Genomic DNA, 10,464 nt, shown 5'->3' with positions numbered 1-10,464 from the left:
CCTCATAGATGTTCTGGATGGTGGTGGTCTTGGCGCTTCATCTTGGTAGGAACCAAGACTGGCCTTCTTGATGTAGGTTGTGTTAGAAAATCCTTGTGTGTAGTAGGAATGTGGCACTCTTATCGATGATTTTCAAATGAAGGGTAGGTGGATGACAGGACAGTAGTTTGCTATGTCATCAAGGCTGAATGTGAGCTTCTTTTGTATGGTGTAGGATCTGGTCAGTTTTCAATGCTCTGGCAAAATGCCTTGAATGAGTGAGCTGTTGATAGTGTGGAGGAAAGGAGTGAGATAGTTTCCTGTGATGTTTTTCAGTTTGGAAGCTGGAATGATGTCATACTGGTAGGTAGATAATTGTGTTCTCTTGCAAGTGATAGTCTTGAATTCTGACCATCTTGTGAAACGGTGTGGTGGCACAGCAGGTATGTCACAGATGCTTTGTAGTAAGGCTCTTTAACTGAAGTTTTGAGGGTCCTCTGGGCTGAGTGGAGACTTTTCAATTGGTGACATCTTCGTGTAGTTGGTGTTTTTCTCCAAATCTTTTCTTGTTTGCGGATAGCACATTAACTGTCAGTGACTTGTGTGTACAAGAGTGCGGATGGCTTGGTTTTGTTGCTTCGTAGTTTCAATTTTACATGGATGTTTAGAGTGCCGTTGAGAGGGATGTTGACATTGGATGAAGGAATGAGTGTAGATGAAAGGTTAGTGAATGTTTCTTCTAATGCTTTTAGAGGGAGTTTTGAACGAGTGTTAGTGTCTTTGTTGGTATCAGTTAGTGTTGGTGTCAATGGGGAGGGCTTTGAAGACTGGTGCTTTATGGGTGTGGTTGCGTGGTCTTTCCGGCTGAGTTGTATAGATTGGAGGCAGTTGATGTCTGGTGCTGAGTTGAATTCCAGGTTCAGACTGCTGCCTTTGCTATGGGTGGGATCAGTGATGTGGTGTTTGATATGGAGGGTGTCCAGGAGATTGAGAACGTCTTTGGTTTTCTTGGGCTACGTTTGTTCTTTGTGGATTTATGTCTCCTAGGAAGACATTTATGGAATGGTTGAGAGTTGATGTAGCAATGAGGTCAGTGGTTTCGTCCAGGAAGGTTTTGTTACTATGTAGTGGGTGGTGGATCAGGTGGAAAGTAGCAGTAGGATCCAATTGCTAAGGCTAAAAGGCTTCAATGCTGACAATTTACGTAGTAGCTGTGTGAACCTCAAGAAGGTGCAGTAAAAACAGTATAAATAAAATTCACAGAAACATGTAGCTTGGTTTCAGCTACTGAGATCTGCCCCTGTGGAGTAAACCCTTCTCTCGGCTGTTAATAATATTCATTTTGTTTTGTCTTGCAGACTCCAGAACTGAAATTATATCATGCAAGGGATGTTTGACCTTCCCTGAGGTCTGCAGGGACTTCTCATAGTAGATTTATTTTGTCTAGTGAAACAATTGCCTCACTTTGACAGTCTGCTGCGCTTGTTTATTTTGGGTAAAGCCGTACTTTGATTCCATTCCAACCAGTGAAATAAACTGGCTACTTGGAAACAGTTACAATAGTTCCAATAATTGGAGATTGCTTCTTTAGTGTGCTGCACGTACTTTGAACATGAATTCCTATCCTACATCAAACATAGTGATGTTGAGAATATACTCTTAGCTTTGCCAGATAATTCCCCATCTTATACTATATAATACAAGGCCAGATGAATGTTTGTCCGAAGCAGTCCTGCCAGCTTCGCCTGTTAACACTGTTAGGGGGAGCTGTTGTCTTACACATACAATAAGACTTCAAGTTTATCTTCCGGGCAATCAAAATGTGTATTTCAACAGTTATAACATACAACTAGCTGCAGAAAAGGCCTAAGACAATGATACCACTTTAACAGCATACTTCAAGTTGCAGACACTAAGAAATATATACATTAAAAAAAACATATAAACAGAAATTCATTTGATTAAGCATTATTTCTCTAAAGTAGTGGTCTTCAAACTGGGGGGGCTGGCCCCCCTAAGGGGATCCCAAAGGATGTCCAGGGGGGGCCCAGACTCTTTAAAAATGGATTAAGGGGACTGCTTTAATATAAAACGTAAGAAGTAGGTAATCTGCTTATATTGTAGAGAGCCTGTCTCCCTCTACCCCTAGACATCCCTTGGGTCCCTTAGACGGGGCCAAACCCCAGGTGGGGGGTGCCCAGAAACAATATTTTTACTGAAAGGGAGGGTGGGGGGCAGTGGAGTTGGTATGAAAAGGTTTGAATACCACTTATCTAAAGTCAAGGATAATAGGTTAGCTCTCTGAGAAAACCGGGACGGTAGACTGTCATTCACACCTCAGGTTCAGTGTGGGAAAGGTAGTTATTCAAGTTTATTTCCGAATATTACATCGATAAAACAATCACAATTATTACATTTCTTAAAATCACAATATTAAAAAAAAGCTAAAAAGATAGTCTAAAAGCACACAGCAATAATAAAATGACATCTGTATCAGCCAACAACACCCTCAATTTAAGACTTGCAATAAAAACATATTTACATTCAATTAAACAGACCTTTCCCCAACATGCCATACTATAGAACATCTCTGCCAGGCTTTCTGTAAGTAGGCAAGGGCAAATGGCACCACAGGCTTCATTGAGGTTAACAAAAACAGCAGTGCTGGTTAACAAGACCTTATTCCATTCACTCAAAAGTATATTCAATAAATATTCTGCCCGCAAAAAATGAAACAATGGACATAACCAAATCAGATAAGACAGGGTCTCAAAACCTCCACATATATATTTGTATTCTGGGGCTCGTGCTGTGTTTATGTCAAGTCTGTATAATTGCCCCACTAGGTAGTACATTCCGTCTAGCTTTCGTAAGGAGGGCTCTATGCAGAGGCATGGCCACCAGTCGTAGATAATATGCAGGCCCATTTAAGGAAGCTAACTGTAGGTAAGCCCTTAACTGTGTATTGCGCATCATTTCATCTTTTTTGCAGATGCCAAAAATTGGATAGCCCTTCCTTTTACCAGCATCTTGGGGAGATCTTTCATCTTTCTTGGATCCTCAAAATATGTTGCCCATGACAGCTTATGTAGCAGGGACTTTATGTGGGCTAACCAGCCCACTTTGCCGTAACCTTTTAGAGAGATTAAGTTCATAATTGTCTTTTGTTAGAGGGCTATAAGTATCAGCCCATAGGGGGTGTGTGGCTACAAGGCCATGTAGGAAGACGTGTTCCAGAGGGCTCCTGTTGATCCTGCGGTGATCCGGACGTAAACTACACATATTTGATGCTACAACGGACTATAATTAGAGGGGCAGGCGTGTGAAACTGCGAGGCACAGCCGGAGGGCTATGCAGCTCTGATCGATAAAGCAGCTCACGTAAAAGGAGTCCGGAGAAGATTTCGCTGTATCTCATACAATGGATCCAAAATGGCGACCTACCTAGAACAAAGGCCCGGAATAAGAAGGGCAGCGTGAGCGCTCAGACCGCTGTGTACTGCGGCTCCGTGGCACACGGACAGAAAGGAAACGAACGGAGAAACAGTAGAGCGAAAAGAGCCCAACAACAGAAGCACGGTGTGAATGTGACTTTTTTCCGGCAAAGAGACCGATGGCACAGCTGGTTCGCATGGCATCCGGGAAGTGAATGGCCAGGATCGAGCGACCGAGGAGGTTGGACCTGGGCGCTGAAGGGCTTCACCAGAACAAAGCTCGATCACGTGGGCGGCGCGACCTCCCTGCTGTGGGCTGGACGCGGCGATGCAAGGAGCAGACTGCAAGACTCACAGCCCGAGTTCTAAACATCCCCAGGAAACAATGTAACAGCAGAGCCTACGGAGACTCCACAAGTGTCTGTAGCTGAAACTGCTCTGGGCCGTGTAATCGTATTGCATATTCGAGGCTGCTACATTTGTAGCACAAATGGATACGTGGCTGCAGGAGAAGGGAGGTGGGCAGAGTGATGCCTGGAACTAATGGAGGATCATAAGCAGAGAAGAAGTGGGCTCGCAAATAATGCAGAGCAATAAGTACGGCGTGCCCGAGGGACTGCATGCAAACAAAACAAGAGTGAGAATGGTGGAGCAGCCCTAACACTGGAGGGAACTGACCTGCGGGCTGCCATGGAAGCAAAAGAGTTGGACTGATAGAAACAGGCACGGTTTAGGTCGATTTTACCGCGAACAAATGGTCGTAATGACTAAAAGTTCTAAAAATGCTACCAGCAAAGGTTCGAACACCAAAAGTATGTACCTTTTGGTGGTAGCATTGCAGGTAAGTATAATAAAAAAAAAAAGATTTTAGGGGTGTCCCCTGCAACACCCCGCCCCCTCTCACTATACTGTCTGTTATAGTGAGCGGGGTGTTGCGAGGGACACCCCCGCAGCACACCCGTAAAAAAAACATTTTTTTTAAAAAAACAGGGGCTGCGGGGGTGTCCCCCGCAACACCCCACTCACTATACTTCATAGTATAGTGAGCGAGGGTTGCAGGGTGCACCCCCTGCAGCCCCCATAGTACGTGTGTTTGCATGAGAAAGGTGCAAACCTTTGGTAGTTCGCACCTTTCTCATGCAAACGTTCTGACCGCTGTCAAATCAGCAGCGGTTGATCACTCTGATTGATTCAACAGGCACACGTGGCGTGCACTCTGCGGAAGGCATATTGTCCCACCGCATCAGTAGGAAACCCAACTCTGGCGCACCCGACGTTGGTATACTGCAAAGCATTAATGTAGAACTTGAGGAGACAATTGTGTGCTAGTGGCATGAGAGGATAAGAGACCCACGGCTGTCATAGAGGGATACCTACATTAAATTCCCGACCTTGGCGAAACAGGGAAGACTGCATGAGCGCCAGAGATACAACCATAACCCAATGTGGAACTGGGGCAAAGGCATAGGAAGCAACACGACACAGGGAGCCTTGGAGCACCAAGGCAGGAAGGCCAGAGCTGGATGTGGAAGCTGCGGGAGGAGGAGCCAAATAGTGGGGACACTACCGCGGAATTGTGACCCAGAAGAATGGTGATGAAAGCAAATAAGTGACCCAACACTGGTGGCCGGGACTGTATGAATACGAGGGCGGAAATTGCATCCAAGGTGGGCACAATCAAGGGGAAACAACCAACGTTGGAGGACTTTGCCAAATCATCTCCGACTTTGGAGGTGGTGAAACCCAAGAAGCAAGGCACGCAAGGAGAAGTGACCCCGACACGAAACGACCAACAGATCCTGGATGCCATAGCAGAGCTGAAGACATAATGGGCATGCAAGATCGGCACAGCTATTGCGGAATTAAAGACCTCTCTGGAACAAAAAATAGATGCTGTCAGTGTGGATGTAAATATCCTACGGCAAGATGTTAGGAAGCTGGCAGAGCGCATGGGCGCGCTGGCAAAAAGATGTGGAAGCCAATACAAGCACCTGCACTGCGAATGCCAAGGAGTTCCAACGTGTGCGCAACCTGGAAAACAGAGCTGAGGAAGCGCAACGGCGGGCGCGCAGAAATAATATTCGCATCATAGGACTGCCGGAAGGGGAAGAGGGCTCGGACCCGACGGACTATGTCGTGCATATGCTGCTACAGGAGATAGACGAGGGTGAACTTGCCCAGGGATTCGCCGTGGAGAGGGCGCATAGGGCCATGACCAGAAAGTCGCAACCAGGGGCACCCCCCCCCGGCCGCTTATCGCCAAGATATTGAACTATAAAGACACGGAAAAGATACTGGAGCATTTCCGCAAAAGAGGGACAATAAACCGAGGTACGCGACCATCACAGCGTACCCGGACTACACCTTTTTGGTGCAGACACAGCGGTTGAACTATGTATCCGTTAAAACGAGGCTACGCAAGGCGGGATACAAATATATGTTGCTGTACCCAGCGAAGCTGAAAGTGATGCAAAATAATAATGCGCATTTCTTAGAAATCCCGGAAGAGGCGACTGCTTCGTTGGACGCAAGGAACTGCCCAGCAGGAGCAGATGACCAGTCAGAGAGCAGACTGGATAAGTGAACTTTGGGTTTCTCGAATAAATACTTTAAACTTAGCAGGGGTGGGGATGTTATATTCAGCAATGACACTGTCTTTGGACTAGAATATAAAATGTAATATGGGGAGTTTAAAGCGAATTGTGCACAAAAAGGCCTTAAAATGTAAAAGAGTGTGGTAAACTGAAAGTTTAATACGGGAGATACAGATGGAACATGTTACTACCCCTAGTAGTTAGTTTAGTCGGGATACCAGTAGTACTCTGTCCCCCTGTGGAGCCCTGAGTATCGGCTAGGTCTGAGAAAAGGTCTAGATACGGGTTAGCCTGAGATCCAAAGTGGGAGCTGGGCAACAGTTTGGGGGGTTGGGTGGGGGGAGGAGGGCTAGTTGGGGAGTTGCAAGGGAGGGCAGGGAAGGGAGATTGGGGTGTTAAGGGAGCGCAAGCCTACAATCGCATGCAACAAAAGAAGAAGAGTAGAGTGGGGGCGGAGGCGGGCGGAGTAGGAAACGGATAGAATGGGAGACCTGAGGATAGCGACCTGGAATGTGAGGGGACTAAATAATTACATTAGACGGAATAAGCATGATGTACCTGAAGAGACAGAAAATAGATATCACACTGTAATAGGAACCCCATCTGAACAAAGAGAAGAAAGTGGTGGTAGCGAGGAAATGGAAAGGTACAACCCTGGGGGCAACGTACGAGTTATTACATGGATAGCGCCAGATGTCCCGTTTAAGCTATTAGTCCACCATAGATAAAGATGGGAGGATGGTACTAATAAAAGGGATGGTACAAAATAAAGAAGTGAACATCATCAATGTTTATGCCGCGAATCAAGATACCACTGTTTATTTTAGGAATTTATTTTTTTTTTTTTGTAAAGTATTTTATTGGTTTTTTCAAGAAAGTGAGGAACATTACAAACTTACAAGTGTAGTACTAAAGAAACGATACAACAAGAAAAAGTAACGTGAGAACAACCAAAACAACAGCAGTCTACATGTAGCGTTAATTATGAGATGTTTGGTGGCAAGTGAAAATTGTAGTTCCGATGTTACAGGAAGCGAGGGGAACAGATTCGGGTAATTCTATCTCTGTATCAGTATGAAAAATCGGGTGTTGTAGTACGCCACAGTCCCTCAGGGAGGCTTATAGTCTGCCTTGAAGCGCATGTCACTCAGGAGGGCTTTCCAGGAGTCCAGGGTTCCACTTGTGGCTTCTCCACTGGTTGCGATCCCGTCTTGCCAGGCCCTGGTTTCAGCAGTCGTCCATCTCGCCAGTTCGCTCAGCCACCGAGCATGGCTGGGGCCCGCTGGAGTCTTCCAGGCCATCGCTATTGTTCTCTTGACCAAGATGCATGAGACGTCCATTAGTTTCACCAAGTGTTTAAATTTGCCCGGTCTAGGATATATGCCTAGTAGGCACTCTCCGGGTGTCCAGTCGTATCTTACCATGCCAGCTTCTGCGCAGGATTGTTTGGCTTTGAACCAGAGTGATTTCACTTTGATGCAGGACCAGAACATGTGAATCATGTCTGCCTTGTCATTTTCGCACCATGGGCACGTCGGGGGTATTTTCGGGTTGAATGAGGCAATCCTGTGGGGGGTCATATATGTCCGGTAAAGGACATTCAGCTGTATTTGTCCGAATCTGGAATTCCGGGACACTTTCTTGGGGTAGATCAGTGCTCTCTCCCATTCCTTGTCAGTAAGTGGTGATTCAAGATCTGCCTCCCATTTTGCCTTCAGTGCCGAACCTTTGGGGTTAGGCTTGTCTATGAGTCTGTTGTAAAGTCTGGAAACTGGTCTCCATCCATCTGAGAGGTCGTGCATTTCCTGTAGCAGTGGGTCTGGGGTGGGCTCTTCCGGCCAGCTGTTCCACTGCTTCTTAGCGATCTGTTTGATCCTGTGGTACCAGAGGAACTGGCCCTTGGATAATCCTTCAATGTTCTGTAACGACTCGAAGTCCCTGAATTCCCCATCCGTGAACATGTCTCCCCATGTATATATGCCTGCTTCCTCCCATCTCCTGGAAGTGGGAAGTTCCGCCTTCGACTTGCACACATCCACCATTATGGGATTATCCGGTGAGTACGGATGTTTCACTTGCCTTATGTGACAGGCCCTGGCCCATATCTGCCTGCCCAGCTCGACAATCAGCGGAGTTTCGGAAGGTGGCCGAGGGGGAAACCATAGAGTTTCTTTGGGGATTAAGTTTGCGGAAGATTGCCTGAGTAGTTCCAGTTCGGCCGATGTGTCATCAGACAGCCACTTCGTAATGTGACTGAGCTGGGCCGCCAAGTAGTAGAGATGAAGGTCTGGGAGTTTTATTCCGCCTTCCTTATGTGGGAGAGACAGCGTGGCCAATGTGAGCCTGTGTCTGCGCGGACCCCACAAGAAGTCCTTAATGATGGCTTCTAGTGTCTTGAAGAAAGGCGGGCGAACATAGTGGCAAATATTGGCAAAGAAGTACAGGAATCGAGGAAGGATTATCATTTTGGCAATCGCCGCTCTACCCACCATTGACAGTGGTAATTTGGACCAAAATTTGATTGAGCGCCGAAGGCCGGTGACTGCTGCTACAGTGTTATGTTCGTGTGTGAGTAGCGGGGTGTGACCCACATTGATACCCAGGTACCGGAACTTGTCAGGTTGCCACTGTATTCCGATGGGCGGGAGGTCGTCTACTGCAGTGCCCCTCAGGCTAGCTAGGGGGAATGCAGTTGATTTGTGTCTGCTGAATTGTATCCCTGAGTACTTTGCATAATTGTCGAGAACTTCTAACGTTGTGGGTGCATTGAGCTCAGGGTTCCTCAAGTAGAGAAGTACATCATCCGCGTATAATGAAATTATGTTGTAAACGTTGCCCACCTTGATACCCGCATCAAAAAACTGTTGGCGAAAGTATATGGCTATTGGTTCTAGGCCCAATATATACAGCATGGGCGAGAGTGGGCACCCTTGTCTCGTGCCCCTTTGTATCGCCCAGGATCCCGAGACAATTCTGCCTGTTTTAACCCTTGCCACTGGCGAATTATAAAGTACCTGAATCCATCTGATGAAGCCCGCGCCGAAGCCGAAGCCCCTCAAAACCTCCACAAGCCACTCCCAATAGATAGAGTCGAAGGCCTTGATGGCATCAAGTGACAGTATCGCCAGGTCCTCCTCTCGGTCGTGGGTTTCGGCCATAATGTGCTGTAGTCTCCTGAGGTTGGCCGTGGTGTTGCGTCCTGGGACAAATCCATTTTGATCTTCGTGAATTATGGATCCTACCACTCTGGCGAGTCTGTTGGCTAATATAGAAGTGAGGATCTTGCTGTCGTAATTCAGCATGGCCAAAGGTCGATAAGAATCACAATCGGTGGGTGACTTGTGCGGCTTGAGCATTGGAATAATTATGGTCTCCTTCATGGTGTTGGGCAGGATGCCATTTGTGTAGGCTTCTTGATAAACTTCATGTAGGATGGGGGTGAGAATGGGTTCGTAGGTCTTGTAGAATTCGGGCGGGAGACCGTCACTGCCGGGGGCTTTGCCCTTAGCGAGCGATCTGATGGCTGCTGTCACATCTTCGGAAGTGATTTCCGAGTCCAGTTCCTCCCTCTGCTCGCTGGAGATTTGAGGGAGGCCTATCGCCTCCAATGTTTCGATTAATTCTGCGGCGGGCACCTGGGACTCGTGGGCATACAATTTGGAGTAGAACTTAGCAAAAGTCTCGTTGATCTCCATCTGCGACTTGTGTGTTACTCCTTTTTCGTCCTTTATCTCCGTTGGCAGATGTTTAGGGTGCTCCCGCTTGCAGAGCCAGGCAAGCAATCTGCCGGGTTTGTCAGATTCGCTGTGGGATCTGGCGGTATGTGTTGCGAAGTCAAATTTCTCGAGTCTGACCCATGATTCCTGACATTTTATACGGGCTGTTTTAAGGATCTTCTCGGACTCTGGGGAAATGTCAGGGGCGGATTCTAGTCTTGCGATCTCTAATTCCTGGGCCTCAAGAGAGGACTGTAGTTGTCTGCGGGTTCCGCCCGCTCTTGAAATGATTTCTCCCCTGGTAACCACCTTCATGGCCTCCCACAGTGTGGACCAGGTAGCCACCGATCCCTTATTGATTTCGACATATTCCTCTAGCTTCTCAGCAAGGTCCTCTCTGAACTCCGGATCATCCAACGCTGCTGTGGGCATCCTCCACATAGGAATTGGAGGTTTGGGTCCACGCAGCTGCCAATGCATGGCGAGCGGGGAGTGGTCGGAGATCGATCTCCCCAAGTATTCAGTGGATGTGGCCAGTGGAGATTGTTCCTTATCAACAAACAAGTAGTCGATCCTTGTGTGGACGCCATGTGGAGCTGAGTAGTGTGAGTAAATTCTGGCCTCTGGATGTTGCACTCTCCAGATGTCTACCAGGTTGAGCTGGTCGAGTGTTTCCGTCAAGGAGGTGGATGCGGGATTGCTTGGCTGAGGAGGAGGGCGCGATCTATCCTTGCTCAAGTCC

Source organism: Ambystoma mexicanum, chromosome 1q, assembly GCF_040938575.1.
Source record: "Ambystoma mexicanum isolate Mex_15411 chromosome 1q, UKY_AmexF1_1, whole genome shotgun sequence".
NCBI classification, from domain to species: domain Eukaryota; kingdom Metazoa; phylum Chordata; class Amphibia; order Caudata; family Ambystomatidae; genus Ambystoma; species Ambystoma mexicanum.
Note: the sequence above shows the minus strand (reverse complement) of the source record.